Source organism: Rhinolophus ferrumequinum, chromosome 11 (assembly GCF_004115265.2).
Source record: "Rhinolophus ferrumequinum isolate MPI-CBG mRhiFer1 chromosome 11, mRhiFer1_v1.p, whole genome shotgun sequence".
NCBI classification, from domain to species: domain Eukaryota; kingdom Metazoa; phylum Chordata; class Mammalia; order Chiroptera; family Rhinolophidae; genus Rhinolophus; species Rhinolophus ferrumequinum.
In genome coordinates, this window is record NC_046294.1 from 32,720,088 (window position 1) to 32,736,225 (window position 16,138).

Below are 16,138 nucleotides of genomic sequence, written 5' to 3' on the forward strand. Positions count from 1 at the left end.
GATGGCCATCAGCTGTGGCTAGTTGGCCATCAGCTGTAACCAGTGAGCCATTGGTCACTAATATAACTGCTATGGCTGCACTAGCAGCAAAAGGGGGGCAAGCAAGAAGATGGTGGCTGAGCTACCAAGAGCAGATTGCAGTTAGCACGGCGGAGTGCAGCTGGCAAGTGAGGTTGGTTGGCAGAGACAAGTAGACGACGGGTTGGGGATCGTGTGGCTCCTGCTTCCTGTGTCTCCAACCCAACCGACAGTGAGAATATAGTGGTATGACTCCCCTACCTATGGCTCCGTGGGTGTTCCTTTATGGCCTCACCATATCCTGCGTTCTTATGTGGGGAGTGGGAGCTGAGACCCCGCAGGCCGCCCTGCATGACACTGGACCATGAACTCCCAAGGTGAAGGAACTGTCATTGCAATGTTGTACCACTTAAGCCTATCATAGTGTCTAACACATAGTAGGTTCTCAATAAACATTTATTGAATGAAAGGGTGAATGAATATAACAGTATGAGGGAAGGAGTAAAGGTAGTTGGAGGTTTTGGAAGTCTGGTCCAATTCAATAATTTTCTAGAAAAAAAAACCTGATCACTTTCCTTAGTTTTGTTTCTCTATTTATTGTACAACCCTTTAGCCATCACAGGGAACATGAGCTAAACCTGGGCTTAAGAGCAGTGGGAGAATTAATGTGAATGACTCGAGTTCTAGAGTAGAGAAGTAAGTTAATCTAAGCAAGGAATATTGTATCTATATCTTGAGATCTTCACAGACTAGTAAGATTTATTCCTAGATATTTTTATACATATAAATGATTGCAAACTGCATGAGCACATGGTTTGGGTGAGAGAAGTGTGGTCCCTTGGAAGTATGCACTCCATGTGAAAGTAGCTAAGTAAACTAATATTTGCTTGGGTCCAACAGGTCTGTGTTTAAGTCTAGTCAGTTACTACAATGTTATAACTCCCTAATCTTTATTTTTTTCCAACAAGTAGAAATTACTAGAGTACAAGATTACCTTTGATCACTACCCAGAAAGCTTATAAGATGGTCACTTTTTTGAAATGGTGTGATTTTTATGAAGGATTTGGAGTTGCTGCTTGTCTGTTCCTGATGTTAAAATAGAATTTTACTTTGTCTTCTAAAATTTGTTTCCTATAGATTGTGGAATTTTGGACCAGAGTAGGATAGAGCTTGCTTAAAAAACAATAAAACCAAACTACACTTAGTTAATCGCCTATGAATGTGTAGTATACTTAATTTTACAGGAAGAGACATTTAATGTCTCCAAAAGAAGTGATTGTGAAGATTTGTGAGTTCCTTGGGTTGAAATGCATTATTCTACAGTAACTTTTAAAATAAAGGCATATTATATACATTGGGTCCTCCATATTTACAGGTTCTGCAACCATGGAGTCAACAAACCACAGGTGGAAAATAGTGGTTGGTTGAATCTGTGGATCCAGAAGCCACAAATATGGAACCCACGAATTTTGAGAGCTGACTAAGGGACTTGTGCATCCATAGATTTTGGTATCCTCAGGAGACCCAGGAACCAATCCCTTGTACATACTGAGAGATGACTGTATTTTCAATCCAGTTTTTTAAAAAAATCTATGTATTCTATGTATACCTTCTGTGAAATTAGAAGAAACTAATTTGTTTAATAATCAAACTTTATAAATGAAGGCTGAAACGTTTCAATTTGAAGGCAAGAGCTCAGTGGGATAATAACAGAGGTGGAAGTGGAACAAAGGCTTCTATTTGCCTCATTCTATTCCCCATCTGGTAGACCAGGCTATAGTTATCAGCACTATAACTGATGATGATAGCTGGTTAGTCTAATAGCATGAAGCTTTAAAATGTCTTCTCTGTATTTAAGTACTCATGATGTCATTTTTCTTTCTAATATGTCCTAACAGAAAGTTTCCTTAGAAAGTTTCCTTTCCTTCATTTAGAAAATCACACATAGTGGAGATAAAGTAATTGGGAGGAAATTTAGACTTAAATTTGGGCTTAGTTATGAATCTAGGGCTCCCTACAGCCAGATGTGAATTAAAACTCCACCCAAACCCCTGTGTTTTGGAATCCTGCTCATGTTTGATTCATTTCAAAACACTGCTGCTGGAATCACTCTCCATTAAAAGTAGTTTGGAGTCAGCCATCAAACCTTGTTTAGAAATTACAAGCCAACCTAGAAAACCAACAAAAGTAGTGCACAAGTTGCGTCTCAGACAAAATCCCACCAGAGCTCAGAGTTTCTGCCTTTAGGGAGCCATCAGAGTTATGTGGATCTTTAAGGCAGAAACATCTTAATTGCTGGATTTTTCCAATTTGATGTATTGGCTAGCATCCTGAGAAATGAGCTCTTGAATACAGATGAATTTTGTCAAGGGTAGAGAGACTTTATGATGAAGTTTCTTGGACTTAAGATGCCACCAATCTCAGGAATTATACTTTGTTGACAGACAAGGTTACAATCTCAAAGTTGGGTATAGCCAGGAGGGGAGAATAAAGAGATTTTGAAGTGCTTTCTTTTTTTTTTTTTAATAAATGCATAAATACCCTCTTCTGTCACATATACTTGTGCACTTTTGCTTCATTTGTTCAAGGTCTTCAGATCACCATCTCTAAAGCTTATATATTTTGAACATTTCCCTCCCCAGTGCCATTGGTCCCAGAGTGTCACCCACCCTTCATTCAGAATCCCATGTCTTGGTTTTAACAGCCACTGCCATCCCCCTGCTGCATTTTGCTTCACATCTTATCTTGCTATTTAACCAGAGTGAGTAAATTTCCTCTGTGTCCTTTAATATCACTTTGTAGCATCCTGTGTACAGTTTTATTATTTGTCTTATGTTAGAAAGAATCTTTCAGTTTATTTCATTTTGCCTTTGGAAACTGTCTAAAAGACCAAACTTGTCATTTTAATAGGCCAATGGATGAGAAGAATCCTAGTGTGACTGAATGGAGGATACTTAGAATCCCCAAATTTCCTTCCTTTTCTGGTTGAGGCACAGTGTCCCAGGGGGACTGAATGACTTAGTGAATGGAAGTGAATCTACCAGTTGCAAAATAAATGCTTGAACCCAGATTTTCCAACTCCTGTGTTTTTCTGAGTTTGATCTTTAATTTGCACAATAAACACAATCTAATAAAGCTCCTTTTCTGTATTGTCATAGTAGATTACAGACAATCAGGCATTGTTTCTCTCGTTTATCAATATGTAATGATAAGGCTTATGGATTTTTAATGAACAAGCATATCAGAATTTATACACTGAAATGAGTAACAGATTTCTGTGTAGTCCCCTCGGAAGTATATACAGTTATCCAAGTACGGTGGACTGGCTTAGAACATGGTTTGAAATGGTGCTGATTCAAGTACTGGAAATATTTTGAGCAGAAAAAGGTACAGTTTCTAATGCCCCTGAGATCCCACTATAAACAGGTGGATTGTATTAGGATAAGGAGAGATTTCTCATTCTTCTCATTTGAAAAATACACAGCTGGATCCGGAAACGAGGCTGGGAAGAGGTTTTGTGTCCTCTCCTGCACTCGATCACTAGTGACTTTCTATAACGCAAAAAGGAGACTTGAATTCCACACATAGTTTTATTATTGAAAGGGGCAGTGAGGTCTCTTCATTGGGCATTAAATAGGATTGTTATGAACATAGCAACAAAATTAACTGAACATTTATAGGGTATGTATAAAATATACATGCAAAAATTATATATAAAGAGTTAAATAAAAGCAACAGTGGAGACATAGTTTTTCAAGTGCACACTTCAGAGTGGATGATTATCCCGTGTTCTTTGTTCAGAATCAAGTCTGACAGCCTGCAGTGCTACACTCCCTGGGAGCTGCTCTTTTGGAACAGATGTGAATATAGAAGTCTAAGAGTTCAAGCCTTGATTACCTGGAATTGAAACTTTCATGTAAAGAACTGTTCTTGAGCATGCTCTTTGTTCAATCTTCAAACGCTATGACCTGGGAAATCTGCAGAAGATAAATCTCTGAGATGAAGGTATTTGTTTTACGTGTGTGTGTGTGTGTGTGTGTATGTGTGTGTGTATTTCCAAATTTTTTCTACCACTTGTGGATTTCAGTAAGCATAAGAACCTTTTGGATCATTGAAACACACACAATCCCAAATGTATACATTTTCTGCAGTACTCTTTTCACTTCACTTAATGGATATAACAAAGATCATTTGTTTAGTAGTGGGGAAAAAAGCAACTGTTGAATTTTTACTTGGAAATAATATTGGGTTGAGTAACAGCAAACAAGTTATTTTTAGATTTGAGGCGATATCGGCTATTTCAGAAAAAAAATTAGTTCAATCTTTTAATTTTGTAGGTGAGGAAATTGGCACCAAGAAAGATGATATGATTTGCCCAAGGTCACAGAGAAGGGTAGTCACAAATCTGGAATGAATCTTTATGTTTGAATATTTTGTATCAACATAGAGTGTGTGTGTAATGATTTCTCAACCTAGATCAAGTTATTTGGTGGAGGGGGCTTTCTAGGTTTTGGTATACTACGGATGTATGTGTGTGTGTGTGTGTGTGTGTGTGTGTGTGTGTGTGTGTATACATGTGTGTGTGTATACACACACGTATATACACACACACACACACACACACACACACACACACTTATAATTAATCTTCTACTTTTAGTGTGCTTTTTGGGAAGCCTTTACAGTTTTTGTAATTTTTGGGTATTAGCCAATGACCTTGGATCTTGGAATAAATTTAAATATAATAATTAAAGTCTATATGTCATTATATCTCTGAGTTTCTCAGGTAGAAGTCACAACAGAGCGCCAAATCGTTAGTCTTCCCTTGAAGAATTGGTTAAGCAGAGGCAGGCAGGGCACACACACACACACACACAAAAGAAACGGGAACAATAATCATAGACAAATGCATTTATTTCTAGTTTTATTGTTCAGCAGGGTTAACTTGATCAAACCCAGATATCACTGATAAGGTTTGTCACTCAAGCTCACATAGACAAATAACTTGTCTGTCGTTACCCAATTCTCCTACATTTTCCAATGTCGGGTGTATTGCCAGAACATATTATGGTGAGGTGGGCTATACATCTCTAATCCATGACTGGGATTAGCAAGAATGAAGAACAGTGTAGACACCTAAATAAAGAGAGAAAAATAAATATTACATGGGAAGAAATAGGCTCCAACAGCAGAGGTGGGAGAGCTTCAGAGATTTCACATTCTTGTGTGTTCTTATGCTCACCCACAGTTCTTAATTACCAGGTCTCCTAACCCTCTCAACTCGTCCTGTACTTATCATTAAATTAGTGAGTTAATTTTAAGAAGAGTTTATAGACAAGGAAATTGACACCTAGAAAGACTAAATAACTTGCCCAAGGTCACTAAGCAGGGGCATTTATAAATGTGATTCTGGAGTCTTCTCTCACGTTGGGGTTCCCAGTGAAAACTCACATAGCCTGATTGGCCTGTCCTTACCTCATCTTCCTTAATGGAGGTTAGACCCAACATGTAAAGTCTACCCTTCCATTATCATTGTCACTCAGACTTTGTCTCTTTATTTCCTCAGTCCAAATGCTTGTTTTTAACTGTTTTCCATAGATTTCCACTCAGAGGCAAAATCATTTTTTTCAGATGGGAGCACAGAAAATCATGGGGCTTGGTGTCTTTGCTCTTTATCTCATGACTTTATTTTCCTATTAGGGAGACTGAGAAGTGCCACAAGAGAGTTAGAGGAAAGTTTCATAGATTTGGAAGCCAGGTGACCTAAGATTCGGATCCCAATCTGATTGAACTAGAATGACAATTTATCCTCTCTCAATCTTCATCTATAAATTAAAAATATTAAAGGATTGGAGTGAGGATTAAATTACATAAAATATGTTACATAGTATATTGTAGACACTCAGTAAATACATTATCTTTTTCTTCTCTTCCCTAAAGACCTCCCAGGTTATTCTGAGGCAGGAATGATATAATAGATGTGAAGACATGTCAAGGAGTTAAAAATGCATTTTGCAAGAATTAGGAATCATTTTTATTTTTATAAAACATGGAATGTTAAAAGTTGCCTTCTCTGAAATGGCATTTAAGGTAAATCTTCTGGTTGTGAAGCTACTTTAATTCAAAGAACATCTGCCTACCAGATAAGTATAGCAAATCACAATGAGAGATGAGGTCGAGTTTTTCTATATTGGGCTAATGCTTCCAAGTAAATATGGTGATGGTTGTCCATATCTACAGCATGCAGCCCTGTCTGTCTAGCTTGTCTTTGAACTTAGGAAATATTTTGATGAGGCCTAGGTTTTTTGCTCAAAGGAATTTTCCTGTAAAGGAACCACTTGGTTTCTGGCTGTGCTGTGGGATTGTTTTATGTTCTGAACCCATTATGTGTCCTGGGCTCTCAGGAATGTGTACTTATTTACTTTTACAGTTGAGGGCTAGGCTTGGAGCACATAGCAGTCTTGATTTTTAGCTGGTGTTGAATTTCTACCCTTTCTTTAGTATTTTAGAGTCATTTAGCAGTTACTACTACAGGTAAGTAGCTTATAAAAATAACCATGATAATATTTCTTTGCATATTTGCTTTTCGTAAGTATACACATTTTGAACAGGAAAATGCTATTCTTAAATCATTACCTGTACCTTTTTTTTCGTGTGTTGAAATAGTAGCTGAGGGTACCAAAAGAGACTTCTTTGAACAGAATATATTTGTTCTTGAAAACAGCAAAGGTTAAATTAAAAGCATTGTCAAGTGCTGGAAGTGTTGCTTCTCTCTTTCCTCTGAGCTCTCTCGCTCTCTCTTTTTTTAATCCCTCAGCATCTCCTATTTCTAAACAGGAAATACAGTTCTCTCTGGCTACAATGCACTCTTATTGTTTAATTGCATCAATAGCATTTCAGCCTCAAACTAGAATTTAAAAGGAAATGAGCCCAATTTGCAATCATTACAAATGGTTTTCTTCTAGTGACATTCACAATCCCTGTTGTACATATCTTGGTTCTGGTTGCAAACGACAGAAGCTGTCTTTGGTTAACTGAAACAGGAAAGGAATTAATTGCAAAAATATGATGGAGATCATAAAATCTAAGGGAAAAAGAAAAGATGAACCTCAACAAAATGGCCCAAGACCAAGTAGATTGCCAGAACACCAAGAGGGTACCATTATTAGAAGAGCTTAATTAGGGTACCACTGCAGCTTCCATTGGACACTGAGTGCCAGAACTGGCACTGCTAACCACTGGACCCACAATTACTCTAGCAGTAAAATAACTTCTGAACTCTCTTTTTTTCTGTGTGCGATTTACTCCAAAATGAAAATCTCCATGATGACATCAAATTATACAAGATTAAGTCACATGCCCAGGCCCTAGCTTTCAGCTACTATAAGTCACAAGTGATGCTCTGCCAAGAGTCCAGAAATAGAAGATTCCATAATCCAATAAATTGTGTCCAGATGTTGAGTACTCAATGGAATGTTCATTATATCCTACTTAAAACAGCATTTGCAGAAACTTCCAGTTCTGGGATGTTTGAATTGACTTACTTATTCTTCTAAGAACAATTAAAACTCTGGATATTATATATAAAACAAACACAAGACTGAAAAGTAAAGAGCAGAAGGCAGATGGTTAGGGGACTTGGGGATCAGAGGAAAAAGAGAGTGGTGATTTGTGTCTGGAGCTGAATAGGCCAGTAACCCAGAAACACCAGTGGGTACAGACAAGCCCCATCAGAAACAAAAGCCTTCTTTCTTTAGCCAAAGGATCCGAAACAGGTGTTGGGGAGATCATGTAAAGAAACTTGACTTCTATTATCACCACCCAGCAGTAGTCAGGTGTGCTTCGGCCTCCCCACAGATTTGTGTTAGAAGAAGCCTAGTGGAGAGTCAGGATTGTCACCATGACTTAGTGGTCACAGGGCAACCCCTGTTGTGGTGTCCATGGAGACTATGTCGGGATCCAGAAAGTCCACTCTAGTTACCCACGTGCCAGGAACTGGGAACAAGTCCTATGTAGTCCTTGATGAATCTCAACCTCAGTCTTACATTATATACCACTGTTAACTTAAAATGAAGCATAGACTTAAATGTAAAACCAAGAACTATAAAACTTTACAAAAAACATAAGAGAAAGTCTTTGGGAGCTAACAGGAGGCACAGAATTCTCAGATTTGACACTAAAAGCATGATCCATGAAATAAAATAAAAATGATAAGTTGAACTGCATCAAAATTGAAAACTTTCTTTAAAGAACCCTCTTAAGCATATTAGCTACGGAGTAAGAGAAAGTATTTGTAAACCACATATTTGACATATCTAAAATATATGATGAACTCTCAAGACTCAACAATTAAAAAAATACAATCCCATCATAGAATGGACAAAAGCTATGAAGAGATATTTCATCAAAGAAGATGTACAGAATGTAAATAAACATGAAAATATGATCATTATTAATTCTTAGGGGAGTGCAAATTAAAAGGACAGTAAAATAAAAATAGTGACAATATGAAATGCTGGAGAATATGTGGAGAAATTCATTTGGTAAAGCTGTCATAAAATATCACAGACTGGTGGGCTTACACAATAGGATGTATTTTCTCACACTCTGGAGACTAAAAGTCTAAGATAAAAGTGCTATCAGTTTTGCTTTTTAGTGAGACCTTTCTAGCTTGTAGATGGCGACCTTCTTGCTGTGTCCTTACAAAGTAGTTTTTCGGTTCATGTGAAAAAGAGAGAGAGAGAGAGAGAAATCTCTTCTTATAAAGACATTAGGCCTATCGAATAAGGGCCTTACCCTTATGACCTTATTTAACCTTTATTACCTTCCTAAAGCCCCTATCTCCAAATATAGTCACATTAGAGGTTAGAGCTTCGAGATACGCATTTTGGGGTGGGCACAATTCAGTCCATAACCCTGGGTCACTAATAGATGGCTGATGGGAATGTAAAATTACACAGCCATTCTGGAAAATAGTTTGGCAGTTTCTTGAAAATTAAAGATGCAATTACTGTGTGACAGCAACTATACTCCTGGGCATGTATCCCAGAGAAACGAAACCCTATGTTTACAACAAAAACGTGTACGTTCATTTATTTTTCTTACTATATATCTCAATTAAAACAAAAAACTGCACAATAAAATTTCTGATTTTATATATATATGATGACTTTCCCAATCAAAAGATTTTTCCCCCACATTTTTTGTTAATGTAAGCAAAAGTGAGATAATATTTAATTTTTAAAATATTATCATTAAAATTATCAGTGGCAGGTATTTTTGCAATGAATTGATTCTTTGCAATGAAACAAACTTTCAAAAGCAGTGAACAAATTACTAATGCCACATAATTAAATAAAAAAGGAAAAATAGTATTTGAATACTTTATTTCCAAACAATTTCAAGATCCATTAGTAATAATGGCAACATTTACGTAGCATTCGTTATGTTTCATTCGTTATGAAGCTTTTTAGAGCTTTCCATATATTAACTCATTTAATTCTCAAAGCTCAATGAGACATGAACTATTACTATATCTTTTCTTTTTCAGATGAGGAAACTGATGCACAGAAAGGTTAAGTGATTTTCTTCATATAACACGACCAAGAAATGATGGAGTTGGAATTTGAATTCAGGCAGTCTGACCTTAGAATCTGCAGTTAAACGATATGCTCTCCATATGAAGGTGAGTTTTCTTTTTTCCTTGAACTTTAATGTAACATTATTACATAGATGAGGCTCTGAGCTGAAACTCAGAATGGTAAAATAATTTGGCCAAAGTCACATGAGTATAGAATCAGTTCTTAAGCATTCAGGAATATTAGAGGATGTCTGAAACAGAAAGAATTTTTAGAGATCATTTAGTCTATCTCCTTCATTTCATAGGTGATGAAGCAGAAGGCCAATAGTTATTTTTGGTCCAAGATCATGTTACTGCTTAGTAGCTAGGCTTAGCCTTAAATCCCGGTTTCTTGAGTCTTCGTCCCACAATTTTTTCATCCATAAGAAATGAAAAAGTTGCAAGAAAAACTTTCCATTGACGTTATTAGTTCAGCAAAAGAATGATCCTGACAGTTGTTCTGTAGTTTAGATCAAATTTTACTTTATTTCGGCTATCTGTCCTGAGAGTAGAGAGTAAATAAGTGATAACTGAGCATAAAGGAGAAGAGGAAAGCCATAAGTATTGTTGCAGAAACATCAAGGCCAATGAACACAGAGAAAGCATTTGAGTTTTCTGGGAGAAATTCGCTGGGGATATTTACAACCAAGTGAAATTTTGGGAATAAACCTTGGTGGTGGAGATGAGGGAAGAGAGGAGATATGGAAACTGGACTTCCTTTCTAAATACATGAGTGTATAAACCAGAATGATCATGAAATATAGAGGTGAACCTAGCAAGATGTATATTCAAGAGCCATTCCTGACTTATCTGCTGGAACTCAGGCCTTCAATATGATTAATAGATTGGCTCTTACATGGTAAGTGTCAGTAGGAAAGTGTAACTAAAGGTATATCTGTCAGCTTCCTCATCTTGATTTTTCCAGAATCCTGTTTCTCCCGCTCTTCTACAGTCATACAAAGGAGGCACAACAATTTTATTGAAAATTTAAACTGAGAGAGGGTTCAGTCCTTTTATCAACAAAGGTAATTATGGGCAACTCACTCTCTCTCAAGGTTCAAGTGAATTTAAAGAAGTTTTGTCACTGTCAGACTTTCCAGAACCATTAATACTGTGATGTGTATTATAAATCTAAAAAAACAAAAAAAAAAGAAAAAAAAGAAAAAAAGACCTATAGCATGCATGTTTACCCAAACTTTTTTGATCAGCGGTACTCTTTTTAGAAAAACCAACTTCTTAAGTATTTTATTCTCAGCACATGCATTAGGAAACTCTCCCAGAAATATTCACTTTTACTTCATTAAAACAACCCTTTTTTTGCTGTTATAAACTTCTATTTCTGTCTTCTCTCTGGACTTGGATTTCCCATATGCTATTAGGTCATCTTTTTAACAGATTGATAAATGTGATCATCATCCCCACCTCTTCACATTCCTAGTTCAATATGTTGAACTAGAAACTACCAGCCCTGAGTATTATAATTCAGTAATATCTCATAGTAGAACTCTTTCTTCTCCTTCATCAGTCTTGAGCTGCTCTGGCCTTATACCAAGGGCCGTGTGAAAAGCCCACAGTGTTTCTTCTGTTTTCTGGGCATAAAGTAAGTGATTCAGGAAATCAAGACTTTCACTCTGTGGTTTCACTAGTGTGGCTTTGGTTTGTGACATGGTGTGCTCACAAAGCTTGACAGATCACCCAGCAGTGGGAAACACCAACTTTTCAGTTTTGCTGAAGTTTGGCATGAACAAGTCCTCTTTCTTCAGTCTCCATCCAAAGTTTTTAATCTAACATCCAAAGTCCAGCCTTGTTTTTAGTCCTAACCTTCCTTCCCAGCCTGTCTTCATGGACTTGCTTTGATTTTCGATTCATTGATCCGTTCATTGAGTCATTAATTCATCCAACAATTGTTTTCAAAGCTAACTGACTAGAGAGATGAATATGGAGCTTGCCATCTAGGAGCTTTCGTTTAACAGGAGGAAAAAAAGACATGTAGAATCCATTCAATGCATAGAATACAGTAGATAGAAATGCTATCAAACAGAGAGAGATGAGGGACCATAGAATTTGAAGGAAGACTCTTCCAAATGGGGTACCTGGGAAGGCTTTGAAGAGGTGACATTTGAACTGATTCTGTGTCTACAGAGAATTTTGAGTCTTTCTATGTGCCAGCAATTAGAACACGCTCATGATTAAACCTAATAAAAATGAGTAACATTGAATGTCATGTATTCTCATACGTGCTTTCCCCATGTTCTCTTTCACAACAATTGTAGAAAATATGCGCTGTTTCATTCTCATTTTGCAAATGGACAGACTGAAGCATTTAAGTCACTGTCTGAAGTCACTCAGTCAGTAAGTGGTAAAGTCAGGCTTTAACTCCAGGAAGCACGGCCCAGGGTCTACGTGCTTACTGTGCTCTGCCACACTGGACTATGCTCTCCTTTACGTAGCCCTGGATCTCATGGTAGTTAGCGTCCAATATAGGAGATAGAGTAGTGCCCAGGTATCATGATACAAGTTTCATTGATAAAATGTAGAATATATAAAGTATTTGGGAGCAAACAGGGACTGAGCTTAACCTAGACATAGAAGATTAAGGGCCTGGGCACATCTAATCTAATAGGACATGAACAATAAATTGGAGGTTGCTAGGCAAAAGGGAATGAAGAGAAGAAGAAATGGGGAGGATCAGGGTAAGGGATTCAAAAGAGGGAATGGTATGTGCAAAAGCCTAGTGATAAAGGAGCATGGCTAGATGCCAGAGGGAACTAATCCATGTGACTCCAGGGTAGAACTGTAGCTAAACAATTTTATTACATAGATTTGTCGTGAGACAAAACGAACAAATGTTGAAAAGGAGAACCTAAACCTGGGATGGCATAAATTAGATGTTCTTTGATTTGTTCCCCCATTCTTTTTGTTTGTTTGTTTTTTTCACTTTTAGCTAGTGGTTATAACAAATTTCTGCTCACTGTGTGTGTGTGTGTGTGTGTGTGTGTGTGTGCATGTGTGTGTTGAGGGATTTCTTAATCATGAATCAATAAGAGTCATCCTAAAACAATGGTGTCGCTTTCTCTGGAGTCTAAAAGCAAACCTCAAAAATGTGGATTATCAAGATGAGATCCACTGAGTCATTTTTTCCCCAGGAAAAATATAAAGCAGGGGTAAAATAACCACATACAATATTTGGGGCCATACCCTCTGAAGAGATCAAGTAATATTAGGAGAAAGGGAAAAGGAAGAAGAGGACGAGAAAAAGGAAGAAAAGAAAGGATTTCATCAGCGTGGGAGATGTCATAGGCCAAAATAAGCCTGTGACACTGCACAACTTCAGAGGGTGTCATGCATGTTTTAATCTAAGGAGCAGCTCACTGTTCAACCTGTACTTACATTATGGGACAGCACTAAACCACGGCTAAATATGACATGTTTTTTGGGGACAATTTCCAGGCTATTGGTCATGTTCAGCAGTGAAATAAGTTATATTGGGAAGGGAAAAGATAGCTGCCAATCAGATGTTTCCAACTAGAGGTAGAGGTAGATTGTCCTTTTATCAGGGATATTATAGAAAGGAAGGGAAGCTGAGCTAGATTACCTAAAATTTGTCCTGACTCACACTAAAGTTCGATGTTTCTGTGATACAAATATATTTTATAACAAGCTGAATGGCATCTATTTCTCTAGGATTCCTAGTTCTCCCTTTCCTTTATTGGAGTAACCGGAATTTATGCTTTAATTCCCCCACTGTAGATACGTCCTGCATTTGGCTCACCTATCTTCACAGTATCTTTAGTATCCCCATTTTAAAGATGATAAAGAGTGAGGCCTCAGATAGATAGTTCATCTGGGAAGCACCCGCTAACTCAGAGCTCTTTGCAGTAAATGATCGGAATTTCTTGTAATATTAGCCGAAGCTGACAGTCTTAGAGGATAAAACTACCTAGCAAATAAAAATCTTAAAGGGAGAAACAAATGCTAATGGAAGAAAACATTCCTGGCAAATATGATGCGAATAAAAGTGACATTTGCTGAGTGTAACTGAATGAAAATATTAGCTGAATAAAAATGCTAACAAATGTTAACAGCCAAACATTGCTGGTAATGCACAGCAAACAATATTTGCTGAAAGAAGATATATTAACTGCAAGAGAAAGGAAAGGAGCCAGAGTGATTTACACAAAGAAACACCTAGATAGCAGGGTGCTTCCTGCAGTAATAGACTGCTGTAGCGTTCATAGCTTCAGTGTCAAAACACCTCAACCTGACTTAGCAGATTTTCATTTTCTTTTTTTTAAAAGTTTAATTTATTTAAATTAAAAAAAACAACAGTTTTTGATATCTATATGCCTTTTGATTTTTTCTTTCAAATGTGTGTATCTATCTATAAAGAAGCATTATTTTTTTTAAATGTAGACTATAGAAAAAGTAGAAAAGTGAAAATTTATCCTTATTTAATGTGCAGTGCGTAACCTGCACCACACAAAAGTTAATGAAAATACATACATACCACTGCTAACTCTTTGCTGTATTTTTCTTTCCAGTTCTTCTTTGGTGCCAATTTGTTGTTTTTTTTCCTCCCCAGGTGGCAATCAGATAAGAGTAATCACACTTTTATACTATTCATATTATTTCAATATATTAATAATAATTGTAAATATTTTAATGGCTTCACATAACTCTCTAAAAAATTAGCTATAGGTCTGTATAGTGAGAGCTCCCTGTGCTGCTTTAAAAGTCTACGAATTATCTGAAGGAAAACCCAAAGATTATATACAGTTACATTTTATACTTGTTGTCATGTGCCTGTCTTAGTTATTGGGCAATAGAGCATTTTACCATGGTCATAAAAGGCAATCGTTGTGACATCCTATAGTGGGTTGACTGCTGCCCCCGCCACCCTTATCCCACCAAAGATAAGCCCGTGCCATAACCTCCAGAACCCATGAATGTGGTTCTGTTTGCAAGAAGGATTTTTGTGCATATGATTCAATGTAGAATTTTGAGATGAGATCATCCTAGTTTATCCAGGTGGCACCTAAAGCCAATGACACATGTCCTTAGGAGAGACAGGTGAGGAGATAACACAGACACAGACGGAGAAAGCTTTGTGAAGACAAAGCCAGAGATGGGAGTTTTGCAGTCACAGCCAAGGAATGCCTGGAGCCATGGGAAGCTGGAAGAGAAGGATAGATTCTCCCCTAGAGCCTCCAGAGGGAGTGTGGCGCGGCCCACACATTGATTTTGAACATCTGGCCTTGGGAACTGGGAAACAAATAATTTCCGTTGTTTTAAGACACCAGTTTGAGGCAGTTGGTTACAGCAGCCTCGGGACACTGTTATAATATACATCCTTAGGTATTTTATCATTAGCAGAACTGACAGTTGGTCATGATCACCTGAGTAATACACCTGAGTAGGAGGCTAGACTGAAGCTATGTGGAAACGGATTTTGTTAATCACGACACTTAGTTTTAAAAAATCACTTCTGAAGTGTGATGTGCTTCCAACAGAGGATCTTTGCCACTGCTCTAGAGAGTGAAGCGCCTCATAGGTTTATAAAGATGTTCATGTACGATCCCAGCACAAGGGAAAATGGAATGAGCCAAGGTACCCAACACACAACATTTAAATAATCTAATGTGTGGCTCATTTAATAAAATTCTAGGGCTTCTTCTTTCCCTCCACTGTTTCTAAAGTATTACATACAAATAACAGCCCGACTTGATTATCAACAGCACACCCTTGTCATTTTCATTCACTCAGAGCAGGGTTTCCCGTAAATATTCATGGGGGAAAAAATTCCTGTTTTACTCATTCAAAATCCTTGCTTGCTGGCCTGGCGTTAGATTTCTGGCACTGTTCAATGTCAAGGGCACTGTAGCTTCCTCTGAACAAAACATCCTGGCTATCTGCAGACATGCAGCTGTAGATGCAGACCGCACAGTCTGCATTTGACAGAATCCTGCAAGTTGACAGACTGACACGCGTATCACACACACACACACACACACACACACACACACACACACACAGAGGCTTGGAGCTGTGTTGTTGGTGCACTATCTTTAAACATGTACAGAGAGCCACAGTATGTGTGCACCCACCAGGTCTTTGGATGCAGAGATACACGGATGTGTCTTCAAATAACGTGCATTCCTTTCAAACACAGACGAGTATTAAGTAAGTGACACTTCTATTACACTGATTGACATTTCATTATCTAAATGCCTAGCTTTCTTTTTGCTTTGGGATAATTAGGTGTCAGTTCCCTGAAGCAACTACATTTTCAGTGTTACTCCAGTTCTTCAAAGGGCAATGGAGGACACTAAATGGATCTTATAATCAGACCAAACAAAAGTCCTGAGAAAAATGTCCTGATTTCAGGGCTTAGCCCACTGAAAAATAGAAAATAAATAAATAAATAACCCAACAACCTTTGAGGTTACCTGCAGGAAAGATAGGAAAACAAATTTATTTGAACCAGTGTCTTATCAGTGAAGT